Genomic DNA, 18,967 nt, shown 5'->3' with positions numbered 1-18,967 from the left:
TTAACCAACCACAACCCACATTGCATCCGTGGTTTAAGGCTTTTTATATGTGTCTATATGGGTACAAGAAAGGGTTCTTAAGTGATTGTAGACCATTTATAGGTGTTGATGGTTGCCACCTCAAAATTACATATGGAGGACAATTCTTAGTTGCAATTGTCAAGGACCCAAATGACTAGTACTTTTCACTTGCATTTGTTGTGGTGGAAAATGAGTGCAAGGATACATGGAGATGATTTCTTATTGGATGACATTGGGGATGTCTAAGGCAATCATTGGGTTTTTATTTCTAACTAGCAAGAGGTACATATAACCATAATTTAATGAGTTATGAATACTCCTACTAGTACGTTACAATACTTGTCTTTTCATTATTATAAGGAAAAATTCAAGTGTTTGGTGAAATTCTAGATGAAGTTGAGCATCGATTTTGTCTAGAACACATTTACAACAACAAGAAGAAATTTGGTGGATAGATACTCATTCGAAATCTTATGATGATAGTTGCGAAAATAACCTACTACCAAACTTGGAAGGCAAAAAGGTAAATCAAGAGGCATATGAGTGGTTAGGTACTATTCCACGTAAATCTTGGTGTAATCATATCCATAGTGCATATCCTAGGTGTGATGTGCTAATGAACAACTTGTTAGAGTCATTCAGCAACATTATATTGTTGGCTAGGGATAAACCAATAATCACAATGATGGAGTGGATTAGGTCTTATTTGATGAGTACATTTGCACATCGAAGAAAAGAGTTAAGTGCATGCAAAAATCTAGATAGGGAAGAACAAAAAAGTGGAAAATGGATTGTAATTTGAATGGGAGATTTGAAGTGACTCAAGGATTTACAATGGAAAAAAAATCTGTTGTTGACCTTACAAACCACACATGCACATGTCACTTTTAAGACTTAGTTGAGATACCTTGTACACATGTCATTGCTCAATTAGTTATAGGTTAGAAGAACATCAAGATTATGTGCATCCATTTTATAAGAGAGAGGCCTATCAATCTTGTTATGGGTCACAAATTTCTCCAGTTAATGGACAACATTTATGGTCTAAAACAAATGCACTTCCACTCGTTCTTCTAATATATAAGTCTCCTCTAAGGAGGCCTACGAAATTAAGGAGAGAAGTTGACGAAAATGTAGGTCAATCTAAACTTGGAAAAAAGCAAGTTAAGATGAAGTGTAGTAAATGTTAGCAATATGGTCATAACATCATAGGTTGCACAAAGGGAAAAACCAACAAGGTAAAAAATCACTACCATGTACGTTGTATTTCTTGCTCATTTACAATATTCAGTGTAATCAATAATGTATATGAGTGATAGGGAAAACACCAGAAAACCTAAAATACTGTTGCAAGTGGAAGTACCAATGCACCTAGGCGAGGAGCAAGGACATCTAACAAAGCTACGACCACATCAATTTTAGGCTCTCATGCTAATTCAAACACCCCTATAGACAACCGATGTGAACAATATTGAGAGTTGTGTTGTTTAGTTGGAGTAAAGGCCTAAGTTGCCCAACTTTAATTGTATTTTCTCTTTGGTGTACTCGACATTCCACCAACTTCTTTTTTTTACTTTATGAGACAAATGTGGACAACTTCTACCACCACTATCTTTATCATTGACTTATGTATAATATTTTTTTTCATTATGTCTCAATTATATGCTTAATTTCAATTACAACATAGGGACTAATACAAGTAAAATTTATAATGAAATATACAACTTAAATTTAAAACACAAGGACTCCTAACAAATCAAATTTATAACATAAGGACCGATAACAAATCAAATTTATAACATAAGGATTGACAACAACTAAATTAATATAAAGCAAAATATAACAATAGATTTCATGATACAATGAAAAAACACATCTTAATTTTTCCTCACTTTTCTCTTTGTCATTAACTTCCTCATTAACTTCCTTTTTAACTTAGCATTCTTCTAGAGCAATTGTAGTATCATTCTTTCACTACCAGAAACAAGCTCTTCTTCTTGTATTTCTAACTTTCCTTCCATTTGTGATTGTACCTCATCAACCTATTGGAAGTAGCTACAACGTGCTTGACTCATGGGAGAAAAGACATTTAGCAAAAACAACTACCACAAATATATACACTACAAACAACTTTGTTATTTACTGCTCAATTTCTACATCTTCAAAACAATCTTCCATTGTTCTTCACGGTGGTTTCTTTAGAAGCAATAATATTTCCCCGCATCCACAAAGCTTTATTCCCAACTGTGAAGATGAGGATGACGACCCATAAACTTCGATCTAGAACTCCTCCTCATAGTCCCAAAGATGCAACACTATAAAGTCCCAATCCCAAAAATCCTAAATTTATTTACACCCACTCAGATCTACTACAACCACCACAACATTAATCCTAAATCATCTACCCACCAACATTCTTCTTCAATTTCTCTTCTCACTTTCACAATGACATTGTATTTCAACTCGCATTCGAATGTACCCAAGTGAAACCACTCTTTCAACATAAAACGTTGAAAAAAAGTACTTTATTTTAAAAAAATTTAGTTTTCAGTAAAAATATATAATTAAACACGTGGTAGGCACGTGTTAGTAAATGTGTAACCAATCTAAATGCCTAAGTGGAACATCGTTTGTCACCTGGGATAAAATTTAATGTTGTTAAATACGAATGACTAAATACATCGTTTTTCAAAACAAGGGGACCAAACAGATTCAAAGTTTTCAGTAGGTATCGATTACAATTTTGTATTATAAAGACAAAAATATATTTAATCTATATTTTTAAATTAACTCTAACTATATTATTGGATTTCATTTGAATAAATCACTTTCAAACTAGTTGTTAATTGAAAAAGTTAAGAGTCTAGACATAAAATAGATAAATATTTACTTTTGAATTGTGATGAGGAAATTCAACAATTTAAGTTCAAGAACTAAACGTTAAAGAAATAAGGACTAAAAGCATTAATATTAAAAGTGATTTATTGAAATTGAATCCAATAATATGTTTGAGTTAGTTTAAAAATAAATGCATAAATATTTATAAAAATGTTAATTTTAATAAAACTATAATAATAACATTTACACAAAAAATAAATGTCATCCCAATTTAAAAAAGGACAACATTATTCTATTTTTTTTAAAAAAAGACTTATTTGAATCAAAGAAAAAATATAAAAATTGAATTAAATATAAGACAATAATTACTTATATTGAAAATGTCATTAACACGACACTTGACACAAACTGAAAAAAAAATATAAAAATATAAAGTAAAACAAAAAAATTATAAACTTACCTATATCATTTCTTTAATGTTATTGATACAATACTAACAAAGAATATCTAAATAAATTATTTTTCTAAAAGAATAAACTTAATTAAGAAGAAACTTAATTAAGAAGAAAAATAAAGATAACCTACTTAAACTATTTCAAGTAAGACGAAAGGACCAATTTAACCAATTAGAAAACTTTAGTACATGAAAGTGCCACTAATTTCATATACATGTATATTGGTCGAACGATAATAAGCCTTAGTAGTATAATAGTAAACATGTCCTGTCTTACTGAAACCGAGGTATTGCTAACTCATCGAAATATAGAAATCACTGAAGTGAATATTATTTCATCTAAAAAAACACATAGTACAAAAGATTAAAGCCCAACTTTCACTAAATTTTAAAACTTCTATTCTAAACTTTAAAATGATTTTTAAATTTTAAAAAGCTGACCACACATCCTATGAAACAAATACCATGAATATTTTTGTTGCAATATTTTAAAGATCTAAAAACCCTCTAAGAAAAATATATGATTGACAGCAAAAAGCTAACGCCTGATAGGAAATGGTTCTACGTGTGTGTGGGTCAAACGCTAAGGAACACAGCACAGCACACATGAATCTAAAAGACAAAGCTTGCGATTGCCATAATCTGAACCAAGAATTTGTCTACCAGAATAAATGAGTTGAAAATAATGTGTTGGTCTTTTTGTATGATTTTATTCATTTGAGTTGATCTTTTCGTGTCTCCTTCAAATAACTCTTACACAAGAATGTCATTTTTATTCTTAAGAAATATTTTTTTTCTATCAGAGACCACAGAAAATTCATTTTTAATCATGTAAAGTTATCAAAAATGGTAAAGTTCTTTTTTTTAGTATTTGAAATAAATCTTCAAGAATTTAATTCAAGTTTTATAACTATTACTTTGCTTTTAAAGCCTTTTCTCAGCTATTAACAATAATAATAACTACGTCAATTATTAAAATAATCCTACTCTTTTGATCATAAATATGAAAATAAAAAATTTAATGGAACTATTTTAAGTAAATTAAAAACAAATTTCACTAAAACATGTATATAAATAATTTAATTATTTTTAAAAGCTAAAAGTTAAATTATTTAAAATCTGACTTTGTTGATGCACATATTCTAATGGTAGTTTAAAAAAAGGTTAAATATAGACCTTGAATATTAGACTCCCATTTGACGCTATTACCAACAACAAATTTAATTTGACTCATGGCTAAAAAATCAATGTTTCTTATGACGGCACACAAATATATATATATATATATATATATATATATATATATATATATATATATTATCATTATTTAATGTAAAATATTAATTTAAATCAATTTAATTTTATTAAAAATATTAATAAAAATATCATTATAATAATTATAACATTTATTAGAGGTGATAAAATGGGTCAATCTGGTATGTTTAATTCTTTTTCGATATTGGTCTGCGCCAAAAAAGGTCGGGTCAGTTGACTTGTTAATTGAAAGTCTACCTAATATCATATGAAAAAGAGACTAATTTTTTTTTTACATGAAAGTGGATTGATGATGGGTTGTCGGGTTGACCCTACTGACTTACAGAGTTGGCCTACTGGGCTACTAGGCTTGGCGGGTCAGATTAATTCGACTTTGGCCATTTTTGTCATTCCTAACATCTATATAAAAGTTAAATTTGGTCTTAATTTGTAGAAGGATAAAATTACTTCAACTTAAAAAGAAATTAGGACTAAATTGAGATAAAATACAAATAAAATGATTAAATTGATATTTTTCACATAATATTTTTTCTAACAATGACACGTGACACTGTCACTACGGCTCACACTATCTTTGTGACATGGCATGATCTTCATTTGACACGTGACAAAAATTTCTTTTTGAAAAAAAATAAAAATTTTAAAAAATATAAAAAAAATAATAAAAAACCACGAACTCACATATGACATTTAGTCAATGTCATCGATCCTATTAATGGAGAGGGTCAAATTGTATCTTGTTGAATATAGTGAAAAATTATATATGGGATTAATCTCCCTTGTGTTGAATATACACATAGGGTCTCTATTTATAATAGAAAAAATAAGGGCTAAACCCAAAATACAAATAAAAACTAATAACAAACTAACTATAAAATAAAGATAATATATCTAACACTCCCCCTCAAGCTAGGACATACATATGTACCAAGCTTGTTACTAATATAATTCATCAAGTCTTTTGAAAATATCTACTTCTGCACTCGAGTGACACCAAATTGCTAATGATTTGCAACACAACATAGAAGATGAAATGCCAACCCAAAAGACTTCCCCTGAGCAACAGATCTGGGAGGTTGCTCCATGTAAATCTCTTCTTGCAAATCGCAGTTGAGGAATACCACTAGTGGATCCACCACGACTATAAATAAACTAACAAAAACCATCTTTTCCATGGGAAAAAAAGCTTATATGGACGGGTCAAACGCAATGGTGACAAACGAGAGGTCAGAAGAGACAGCAGTTGAAGAAGCCATGGATGAATACGAGAGAGAAATGTTAAAAAATCCAAGATTCTCCAATCAAGGCACCTAAAAAAGGAAAAAGAACAACCTTGTTGCTCTAAATAGCTGCCTGGAGGAGATGAGATGTGTGACAACACATGATGAACCTGAAAGAGGAAAATGAGCGACCTCGACGCTCTAAATCGTTGTGAGACGTGCCACCATGCATGACAGAAAAAGGAGTAGATCTACAACTTTAAAAGGCGTTAAGAGCGCGTAGGAGCTCCGATGAAGGCGTCCTTAATGACATGGTGGTTGCCTGACCGAGACAATCAAAACCATGTGATTGTCGATCGAAACTTGAACTCTGATAATGGCAGTAGTAGACAATAGCAGTAGACGATGACGCCGCAGCCGACAGTAGATGGCGCCACCACTAGCAGTGGCGAATGTAATGATAGAGACACCATAAACTTTTTCCTCAAAAGAACTGGGCTCTAGATACCATGTTGAATATAGTAAAAAACTATATATGAGGTTAATCTCCCTTGTGTTGAATATACATATAGGGTCCTCTATTTATAATAGAAGAAATATGGGCTAAGCCCAAAATACAAATAAAAAATAATAACAAACTAATTATAAAAGGGTTAAATATGTTTTTAGTCCCTTAACTATCAAGCGGTTTTGGATTTCGTCCCTCTTTCAAACTTTGCTATACTTTCATCCTTCTCCTTAATGAAACTGTAATTTTAGTCCTTGAAAACCAATGACGTTAACTTTTCAGCGAGCTGGCTAGCGGAGAACAGTAGAGGCTCAAAGAAATTAGAAGTAAATTTTTTTCTACGTTTCAAAATATATAAAACATTCTTTAAAGTTGGACATTTATAATGTAATATTTCTCTATTTGGATGATGCCACTAGAAGAAATAATAAATTCACATTAATGAAATAAAATAATCAACAAAAGACTATTATTAGCTGTTGTACATGTAATAACATAACATTAATCGTGGGACACCTAAAGCAAGAATAAAATAAGAATAAATTGGAAAAAAGAAAACATCATATATCAGTTATATATTTCTAGAGTTGTCAAAACGGGTAACCCGGCCCGACCCAACCCAACCCACCACGGGTTGACCACTTAGTGAGTCAACCCAACCCGACTCATCTATTAGCGAGCCGATAAAATTTGAACCTGACCCGACCCATCAAGGGTTGGTGGGTTAAACGGGTTGGCTCATTGGCTCTCTTAACTTTTTTTAACCCTCTTCTTCTGAGATTCTTATAACATGTTACTTTGATCGATCAAATTGAAACAGTAATAAGTGGACCAATTGATATAAAAGAAAATGAAACAAAAGAACTCCATTGTTATATATTCTAAGCTATCAAGCATAAAGTTTTGCCAATTTAGTTTAATGAGACATACACAATCGTTTGACCAAGAAACTACATATAGCCATTAACAAAAATATATAGCAGAGGGGAACTTTTGGATAAACAACAACACAACGCAGGACGAAAAGCTCTAGTGCAAAGTAAAGGTTTTTGCGTTTTGAATAATTAATTTAATTAATTTGTTTTCAATAAAAGAAATAGGATTTAAATAATTAATTTAATTAATTTCATTTCAATAAAAAAAATAAGTGGGTTTCAACCCGGGTGAGCCGGGTTCTTAGCGAGACAGGTTAAAATTGGCTAGCATAAAAATTTTCACATTTTTTTCCAACCCAACCCGGCTCAAACCCGTGGTGAGCCGGATTTACTCACGGGTTTCAACCCATTTTGACAAAACTATATATTTCCAAGTAAATCACACAGCGTACATGTCCAACAATATGGTTCCCACAACTTTTGAGTATTCCTTGGCAAATCATCTCCAGCAAACAATCTAAACTATTTAAATTTCCTCTATTTCTTTTCTGATAAACAGAGTATCTAGAGTTATGAACCATAACCAAGATTAATCAAACCATATTATATAATAAATTATCTTCAATTTTATTAAAAATAATTTATGAAAGTCTATCTTTAGAAAAAATTATATATGAAAGAATAATATTTAATATTTTAAATGTAGAGCAACTTAGTTTTTTCATAGAGAGATGAAGAAAAAAAATATCAATGTGTTTATATTTTTTTTTTCGGTTATTTTTTCTAAAAATTAATATTCCTAATTTGATTCTTCATCAAATTAAAATATTAGATATAGTATTTACAAAATCAATATTTCATTACATATATATACTCTTAATTATAAATATAATTAATTAAATCACTTTAATATTTTAGCTAATAATATAATAACTCTAATACATTTAATTTTATATATATATATATACTCAAATTGTTAACTATTTTTCATCCGTTACAAATATATATATTCTTATAAATATGTTAGACTTTATGAACTAAAAATTATCATTATATGTCTTGAACATATTTAAAAAATCTCGTATCCATTGATTATATCTGAAAAAAGAAGAACCAACACAGTTTTCATTACATTAATCGTAACCATACTTGACAATGATCACTAATCTATATAACCAAATGACATGGACTCATAATTAAATGTATAGCATAAAAATTACATAAAAGTGATTTGTATATGTCTATTTTCAATTGATCCTTACTTTATCTCAATAAGATTAATATAATAACCTTAATATACAAAGTGTAGTTTATAACAATAAATCATATAATTACCAAATATGTCCAAAAGACAATCTATGCACATATAAAAACAAACATAGAACATAAAACACATAAAAGCGACTAACTCTGAAAGGAACCAAATATTTCGTAAATAGTAAAACACCCATATGAGCAACATGTTCATGAAATACCTTAGGTGGAAGTCCCTTGTTAAGAGGATATGTTATGATGAAGTTTGTCCCTAAGCGTTCTATGGAAATATGTCCAATTTGTACTCTTTCTTTAACAATCAGGAACTTGATGTCAATGTGCTTTGACTTGCTCAAACTCCTATATTGTTAATACAAAACGGTTGATTTGTTGTCACAATGTAACTTCAGTGATCTTTTAATTACTTCCATAATGTGCAGTCCTCTGACGAAGTTCCTCACCTATATTCCTTGATTTGATGTCTTTTGGCACTAGGCACACACCACAACCTAACATGAAAATGTAACCTGAAGTGGATCTTAAACTACCTTGGCATCTTGCTAAATCTTAGTCAAAATACCCAATGATCTCTAATTGGTATGACCTGTATGTGAGCATATAACCTTTTGTTCTCTATATATACCTCCTTACATTTTTTGCTACTTTCTAATTATCCATTCTTGATTTCTTTAATATTTTCCCAATACTCCAACTATGTATGTTATATTTGAACGCGTAATTACTTGAGCATACATAAAAGTCCCTACAACTAATGAATAGGGAATCATCTGCATTTCCTAAATTTTCAAATTTCCTTTTGGGCCTTGATTGAGACAAAACTTGTCTCCCTTAGCAACTAGAGTATCCCCTGATTACAATCTTGCATGTCAAACCTTTTAAGTACCTTTTCGACATAACTCTTCTATAATAATCTTAGAATACCTCAAGATCGATCTCCGTGTATCTAAATTCCTAATATAAAGGAGACGTCATCAAGATCTTTTATTTCAAAATTTCTAAATAGAAATCTCTTTGTTTCGTGCAACATCTCTATATTGTTGGTGGCAAGCACCAACTACAAGACCCGAAAAATATACTTATTCTCACTGAATTTTTTATACACACAATCATCAACATCATTCATCTCAAAACTAAATAAGATAATCACTTGATGAAATTTTTGGTATCGTTGACGAGATGTTTGTTTTAGCCCATAAATGGATTTTTTCAATTTGTAAAGCATATTCTTTAAGTCTCTTAACACAAAATTTTCTAGTTGCACCTTATAAATCTTCTCCTTAATGTTGCCATTGAGAAATGTCATCTTGACATCCATTTGATCAAACTCCAAATCATAATGTGCAACAAGAGTCATGATTGTTCTAAAAGAGTCTTTTGATGAAACTGGAGAGAACGTCTCTTTAAAGTCAATCCCTTCCTTTTGAAGATAGCCCGTTTGCAACAAGACGAGTCTTATACCTCTCCACATTACCTTTGAAATCCCTTTTTGTCTTACATATCCGCTTATAACAAATGGATCTCACACCTTCTAATAATATAACAAGTTCCGAAACCTTATTATCTTGCATGGCCTTATTATGCTCATCCTTGATTGCTCCAATCCATTTTTCTAAATTAGAATTTTGCATGACTTGGTGAAAATTGAATGGGTTATCTTCCATCATTCCATTAATTTTCTTATTCTCTTAAAGAAATACCACATAATCATTTGGAATAGCAGTTCTCCTTTCTATTATGGATCTCTACAAAGATATTGTCCCATGAAACATTGGTTCTTAAGGATCTTGAGTTTGTTCTTGCAAAAGTTCTGAACTTACTTCATCAAAACCAATTATATGAATTAGATATGAAACGGTCACCGATTTTTCCTTGAAGACAAAGTCTTTAACCTTATTCTTCCCCCTAAACTCAATATCCTCAAAGAATATGGCATTTCCTATCTCAAAAATTGTCTTTAATTCGCGATCGTAGAACTTAGAGCCCCTGGATTTTTCAGAATAACCAATAAAGTAGTTGTTCACTGTCTAAGATTCCAATTTCTTTTCATTTGACTTATAAGGTCTTGCTTCAGCTAGACATCCCAACGCACAAAAGTGTTTTAGACTAGAATTTCGCCTAACCTAAAGCTCATGTGGTGTTGTAGCATCTTCCTTGGTTGACATTTAAAATGTAAGTTGCAGTCTTTAATTCATCTCCCCAAAGTGACTCTAGCAAAATGGAATGACAAATCATACTCCTTACCATATCTCGAAGAATCTAATTTCATCTTTCATCCACATCATTCATGCAAGGTTAACTCGACATGGTATATTGTAGGACAATTTCACATTCTTCTTGGTACTTGGAAAAAGGTCCGGACATTGTTCACTTGATCCGTCATATCTACCATAGTATTCACCACCACAATAAACCTGACAATTCGTAATCCTTTTGTTGAGTTTTTGGCCTTAAATGATTTGAATACGTCCAGAGATTATCAAGAAGTATTTAGGGATTCACCATAGAAAACCACCATATCAAGCATATATAGATTATCATTAGCCAAATGTGAACCGATTCCAACAACATTTGTAAAGACAATCTAAATTCATTGTTTCCAAACGAACACAAATATTCTAATTTTTCCAAATAGGAAATTGAAACCATATTTCTTCTAAATGACAAAACAACAAAAGTGTCTTTCAAATCCAAATAACTTCCACTTTCACCGACTTGTCATCTCCAACATATATCCATCTTTCATAATCAATTGAATTCCAATAGCTTATTATGAAACTTTTTATTGAAACATTGATGTTAGTGGTTTCACCAGAATCTAACCACCAAGTGTTTGTAGGTACTGAAGCTAACTTGACCTCAGAACAGACCAAAGCAAGACTACGCTTAAGACTCACGTGATTTAATTAAGCCCACTTCTCATTTTTTCTCTCTCTTCAGAGGTATTAGAGTCCGTAGGAGAAGTGTGTTTCTCAATCCTTAATGCAAGGAAAAGATCCATGTAGCCACAAACAATTTTCATGTTCTCATTCGAGTCCTTAAAATTTGTTCCATTAAGGATGGAAATCAAATTTATGTTAGCAAATATTTAAGCAATTATAGTTGTATTTTGAACAAGAGAAACAAACAAATTAAGCTCACATCGTAAAATTAATAAGTATAAGTATATTCAAATAATGGTTTAACCCATCTCAAGACACCTAATGCACTATCAATATCAAGTCTTTGGACAATAATATTAATTGTTAGGGTATCTTGGTGTCATGATGATGGAAGACACTTAAGGAGAAGACCGTACACGCGACGCGAGCTCCTTGAAGCTTCCTCCGAATGAGAAGACACAGCGAAAATGATGTAAACTTGAAGGAGATCGAAGGATGAACTCGAAACAGAGGGGAGACAAACCTAAAGTGACATCCAACTCACTAGAACCCTAGGATCTAGGGTTTGATCGGTAGAAAACCCTAAAACATAGTAGAAAACCTAATCTGGACTAGAAACCCTAATACGAACCGATTAATCGGTGAAAATGGTGTTGAATCGGTGGAAAAGGAATTTTGTTCAATGGAAAGTGGTTTAATCGGTAGAAAAGGAAAAACAAACGGTGGAAATAAAAGGAATAGTGAAAAAGAAGGAGAAAACCCTAGGTTCTGATGAAGAGTGACTAACAGACTGGCAGAAATGTGGTTCGAAGATCTATTTCATGGTTGAAGGAGCAGCAATAGGAAGATATGATGATGCAACAAGAACGAGGATGTGAGGATGCAATTTGGTGCTAAGACACGCGAGAGAATAAATGTCTGTTAAGCTCGCAAATGAAGGAAAATGTGGTTTCTGATGTGTGAGAAGGAGAAATGAAAATATGGCGAAGCGGTGCGCGAGAGAAAGGATGATGCGTGGCTTAGGAGTGCTGACGCTTGCACTATTGATGTGGCAGCGGATGAGTGGATCTGTGTAGAGGAGAGAGAAGCATCATGGAAATTAATGGAAGAAATGAAAGTGAGAGAGTGTGCTTGGTAGGTGGCGAATCCCTAGGACTCTCTAGCCTGACTTTCAAGAGAGAATTAATTCTAGGTTTCAGAAATCTAATTCTCATTCATCTCAAAAGTGAAAAATACAAGAGAGGATTTGGGTATTTATAGCAACCCATGCTCCTTGCAAGCTAAGACATGTGTACAATAAAATGTAAAATTTACAAAAAAAAATACACTGAGAAAGGTATGTTAGGCAGGATTCCATCACATATCAAACAATGATAATAAATCATGTCTAACAATAAACCTATATTTGAATTGATTTATCATTGAAAACAAAGCCTTATAATTTTTCACACATTTACCATCACAAGTGTATATGCAATTTGGTCAAATATTAATCTTCATTGGTCATGACCAATGCTCATATGGATATACATAAACATAAACATTTAATATTCCTCACAAACTATCTACTCAAGAGAGGTCACTTTGACGACTTCTTAATTCAATTTACTCATAAAAATAATGCTAAACTACCAAAATTTTTAATATTTTTATTTATGAAACAAAATAAGATATATTTATATATCAAAATCTAAAACACATACAAATATATTTTGGTTTTATTTATTTAATTATTTATTTTTGTGTTAGGCTAAGCATCTATGGCTATATGAGTTAAGAAACCCTTTCATAAACTACCACAACTATGTTCTAACATACTAGACCCAACCAGATGCACCACGAAATCTACAAATACTAAAAATACAAGCAAGTTCATGTAACCACATGCAGCTCTACATCAAAAGTAAGCTTCAAACCCAACTAAATGTTGATCACATACAAACCACAAACACATTGCTACAAACTAGATCATCCCTCACGAAGCACCTTCACACAAAGTCATCAAGAGCCATCATGGGTTATTGCAATAACCTCATTGTGTAAGACCCGAAAAGAACATGTTATTTGAATATCTTTGAGATAAGGCTTAATTTTAGTACCATGTGATTAATTGATTATAATAATGAGGTAAAAGTCTTGTATGCAAGTAAAATATGGCAAGCATATGAATGGTTGCAGTAAAATATGATATATGCTAAATAAGAGGATAATCAATGTTATATGTCAACCAAAAGAGCTTGGTTGGGTGTAAGACCCTTGAAAAATAGTTTCATTTAAAAGGATATCTATATATTTTAATTTCGAAAAAAATTGTATAATGCTACAGTAAAATATATACAGTGCTACAGTGAAATCCGTCATGAAAAGCGTGTTGCTACAGTAAAATGTAGTACAACTACAGTGTTGCTACAGTAACAATGTAGTACAGCTACAGTAACAATGTAGTACAACTACAGTACTGCTACAGTACTACTATAGTACCCCTAACTTCAACTATAAATAGGGGTGAGAAAATTAATATTTTCATGATTGAAGTGAAATTTTTGAAGAGAGAGCACAAATTTAGTAGTAGATAAGGAGATTTGAGGATTAGGATCTAAGTTACAGAGAAGATTGTGAGAGATTTTGAAAGAGTGTGTAGATTGAGTTGCAGAAAGAATTGTTTGTAGAAAAGAGTTTTCTTTGGGAGTATAAAAGGTTTTGAAGAGTAGTGGAGGGAGGTGTTGCTCAGATTTAATAAAGAAAAGATCAATAGTTCATTAAGAGGTAAGGGGAGCTAAACCATGTCTCTTTATTTTTATTTTTATTTTGAAAAGATGATGATATGAGTTTATTATTTGAACATGAATGTTGGTTGTTGTTTAGAAAATATACCTCTTGAGTAATTGATGTTCTCCTAAGTATGAGATTTTATTAATTGTGGGACAATATAGTGATAATATATGAAGGGTTTTAAAGTGTAAGTTATTAAATTTTGTTAGAAACATGATGTTTGTAAATGAATGTGAGATTTGTGAAACTTGTTGGGGAACACTTTGGCTAAGGAAAGACTTGGTACTTAAGTTGTCCATTGAGACGCACCTCTCTTTCCTGGAAGTTTACTCAACAAGCTTTCAACTTATCTCTTTTCAGAAAACAAAGAGTATATGTCGTCTTGATACCGAAATTAAATGTGATGTTGGTTATCATATTTAGCTTGTTGTTTTTGTTCAGAAAATATTTGTTACATGTTGTTTTTGGTGAAGATTTTAGAGTATAAATACTTATCGTATTATGACTTGCTGTTATGGTTTTTTTATTATTTAAAGATGGTTATATGGTGTTTTTAGTGTATGTTTTGAGTAGGATTATTTATTATATTCGTGTAGTAGTTTTTGGTGGTTCAGTGTATAAAAATATGTTTGGGGAAGTAATATGTTATGATAAATAAGAATTATGGTAATATGTAGAAATTTGACCACATAGCTAAATTGAAAGGATGATTAGTAACATTACTTAGGTAGCCACTTATTAATTATTAAGTCAAGTATCTAGTACACAATTCATGTATATTATAAGAACATTGAAAAGTGGGGAATTATTAAATTTGAAACATAGTTTAGAAATTTTAATTATAGATTGTGTATGACCTATCATCTTTGTTAATTTGAATGATTATTTATCTATGTTTGAACAATTATGAGTATGAATATAAATGAATGTAATCATTATAATTTTTACATGAGAAGCTTGAGGAGAAACGAGTTTCAATTGATGTTGGAAATGTTGAATATGAATGTGTTTAAGTGATAAAGAATTTAATGATTGAATAATTACATGTGGAGAGTTATGGATTTGGTGTGTTCATGTGTTAAGTAATTTTATTTGCCGAAGCAGTAATGTTAAATGAACATTCATGTCATGTGATAAATGTTGGATTACTATTGTTGTACTCACGAATTGAAGATATGTAAGTAAGAGACTTATTTCTCCTTGTTGGTATGTTATTGTTGAATCTAGATTTCGAAATAAAAAGTTGTTCAGTGTTGTGTAAGTGATGTATCTATTGTGATGTTGGAAATATATCAACTTTGACTGTTTTCAGTTGAATGTTTGGTATAACTAATTAATGTAATAATCTCTGGTGATATTAATGATTTGATAAAAATGAACATGTGGAAAATAATTGTATGTTATCTTGATGGTTATCTTGGATTAACATGGAAATGGCTAGAGATGAGGTATACATGTGTGAAACTATGAGTATGTATGTGATGAATTAATGTCGTTGTAATTAGTAATAGGATAGTGAGAGTGATATGTTGTTTCAATTGTTATTGAGGAATGATTTTATATTAGGTGTTATCATGTAGACTGTTGGAATCATGATTGGGTATGATGTGAATGTGATGGGTATATATATGGAGAGAATTATGAACTTTTGATAGTGGAGGATCTATGTTCATATTATATGTTAAATCAAGAATGAGCATGATTGAGTGGCGATCTTTTTATGCAGATGATTTTTGTGTTTTATGGTTGTATTGTTGTAACTGTAAAGTCAGAATTGTTGGTGGGTTTCCCTGGTAAGTCTGGGATTAAGCAGAGTGACTTAGTAGGCTTATGAAAGCAGGCAGAGAGCGGTATGACCATAAGGCTTTGACATAAGTAAAGTACTCGTAAGTCTTATAGAAGTAGGCAGAGAGCGGTCTGACCATAAGACTTCGGATAGTAATGTATAGTATACTTGTAAGGCTTAAGGAAGCAGGCAGAGAGCGGTCTAACCATAAGGCTTCAGGAGTAAGCATAGTATATTTGTAAGGGATTATGGAAAATAAAATTATGACTTTGAGACGTTAGAGGATAATCTGTTATGGAAAAATAAAAGATACAATAAAGTGAATCAATAGCATCCAAATAATTGGGTCTATAAATCATAATTATATATGTTTTACTATAGATTGAGAATGTTTAATGATCGTATGGATAACTCACTCTTATTTTTTTTGTACAATAATCGTATAATTAATGTGGTTATACGTGAGCATATGATGTTGCTGATGTAGTTGGACATGCTTAGAGATGAATGACATGTTGGGAAAAACTTTCAGGGGTTGTTTAATAAAATTAAATTTGTAATTGAAAATTGTTGTTTAAGATTTGTAAGTTTAAATCTGTATTCATGTTAAATTATGAAGACTATGTTTAAGGTGTGAAACCGTACTTTTTGTTGAATTGAATAAAGTTTTCATTAATGATATCAGATATCGAATTCAATTTCTGTTTTAAAACACGTAATACCTTAATATATTAGGGGTGTTACACATTGCACAACCAAACCATGCCTAATCCAAGAGCTAGCAAACCATCAATTCACCATCCGATGCACACCATTACAAGAATGAGATCATCACAATGTGTATCACAATTTGCAAGTCCTCCATGCACCACTACAAGCGAACAACTACCTCGACCCACGAACATGACAGACTTTAGAAACCACCACGTCACTTGTGCACAAAACTAATAAGTGCCCAATATAAGTTATCTTTGAGATCAATTTAGCACTCATCTTATTTTTATTTTATGAAATATTCCTAGAAATCATCCTAATATGATTTGTTTTGAAAATTTTGATGATTATAGAGAGTCAAAGGAGAAAACAAAAGAAAATGGAGGAAATTTAAGAAATTCTATGCAAAACTGACTTTTGTGTGGTTGAGCGGCAATCTTGAGGTTTGAATCAAATAAGCAAATTCACCTTGGAGGGAAACCTCAAGTACTAAACTTGAGGCTAAGTCATGAAGAATCCTTACATTTTAAATGATGGAATCCTGCTTGACATACACGTGTCTTAGCTTGCAAGGAGCTTGGGTTACTATAAATACTCACCTCCTCTCTTGTATTTTTCACTTTTGAAAATGAGAATTTGATTTCTGTTGAGAGCACTCCAGATACAATTCTCTTTAAAAGTCAAGCTAGAGAGTCCTAGGGATCCGCCTCTAGCCACCTTCCAAGCACACTCTCTCACTTTCATTTTTCCAAATTCCATGGTGCTTCTTACTCCTCCACGCTGATCCACTCCTTCATTGTCACATCTTTAGCGCATAAGCTCCTTGCGCAACAGCCACACGTCAATGTCTTTCCTCTGCATCATTTGGCTTTTTCCTCTCGCGCATAAAAAACGCATCTTCATTTCTCATTTTCATCCTCCTTGAGAGCTTTCATTTCTCTCAAGATCTCATTGTCATCCTTGTCGTTTCTTCATCTACGAACTTCAGCGTAAGTCTCACTTCAACCTAGATTCATATCTTCTCACTGATTCACTATCACAAAACATCATCTTCCACCTAGGGTTTCTTCCTTTTTGCTTTTCCTTCGATTTCCACCGATCAATTTCATTTCTAGCCTATTAATTCTTCTTTTGTACCGTTTAAATCATTTTCCACCGAACAAACTCGCATTTCCACCGATTAAAACAATGTTTCCACCGTTTAATCAATCTAGAATCAAGTTTTTCGTCCTTCTAGGGTTTTTCACCGAATAAACCCTAAGTCCTAGGGTTCTAGTGTTTTCCTTTCTCGTTTTCTTGGATTTCCTTCGAGTCAGCCTTCAAACTAGTTTTCATATCATTTTCCATCGCGTCTTCTCTCTGGAGGAAGCTTCGAGGAACCTTCAAATCGAACTCGCACTGCACATCGGTGTTCTTCCTTAGGCGTCTTCCAACAGAAAATAAAAGAAAATGGAGAAAATTTAAGCAATTCTAGGCAAAACTGACTTTTGTGTGGCTGAGCTGCAATCTTGAGGTTTGAATCAAATAAGCGAAGGGAAACCTTTAGTACTAAACCTGGCTAAGTCGTGAAGAATCCTTCTCGAAGAACTTATCTCAAGGACTACAACACCAAAAGCTCGAGACTTAAGCCACAAAGGAAACCTTTACAAATAGAGCCACATTTTCACTATTGAATTCATGGCCTGGAAAGTTTATAAAAATATAGTTTCTCCTCTATTATAAGGGACTTCTGGACAATCTTAGAGAGAGACCTTTTAGAGATTTTCTCAAACACTTTCTTTTGTACTTTAAAGAATATTATTAGAGGTTTAGGAGATGATGACTCTTCCTTATATTGAATTATTTTCATCCATTATGACGAACTAAATGTGCTAAAGTATTGAAGCAAAGATGTAACCCTTTGGAACTCTCTTGTATTAGTATTGTTTTATTTATGAAAGTATGCTTTTATTACATGTTTGTGAATTAATTTATGCTTGTTGTTGGATGAACTAATCATTCTTCTTATTTCACTTACTTGAGATTGAGTGAAAATTGGTTCCAAGTTGTGGTCCAACTAATTCTCCTCCTTCTTTTAAATGCTAGGAATATATCTAAGGTTCTAGCTGGTTATAAAATGCTTATCTTAATGCAAATGATTCATTCAAATAGTCACTGAGGAATCATACTAAAGTTTGGTGATATTAAGCTCTAGATGTTAGGAATGGGCCTAGAGTTACGTCTTTATAACTAATAATTGAACCTTTCAATGAGAGGGACACAATGGTGAACTCTAGCTTCAACATGCCTTTATTATGGTGAAGTCAATTGTTTTTAATTCCAAATTATTTTACAACGTGCTATATTGTTA

Source organism: Vigna angularis, chromosome 3 (genome assembly GCF_016808095.1).
Source record: "Vigna angularis cultivar LongXiaoDou No.4 chromosome 3, ASM1680809v1, whole genome shotgun sequence".
NCBI classification, from domain to species: Eukaryota; Viridiplantae; Streptophyta; class Magnoliopsida; order Fabales; family Fabaceae; genus Vigna; species Vigna angularis.
This window is presented reverse-complemented; position numbering follows the sequence as displayed.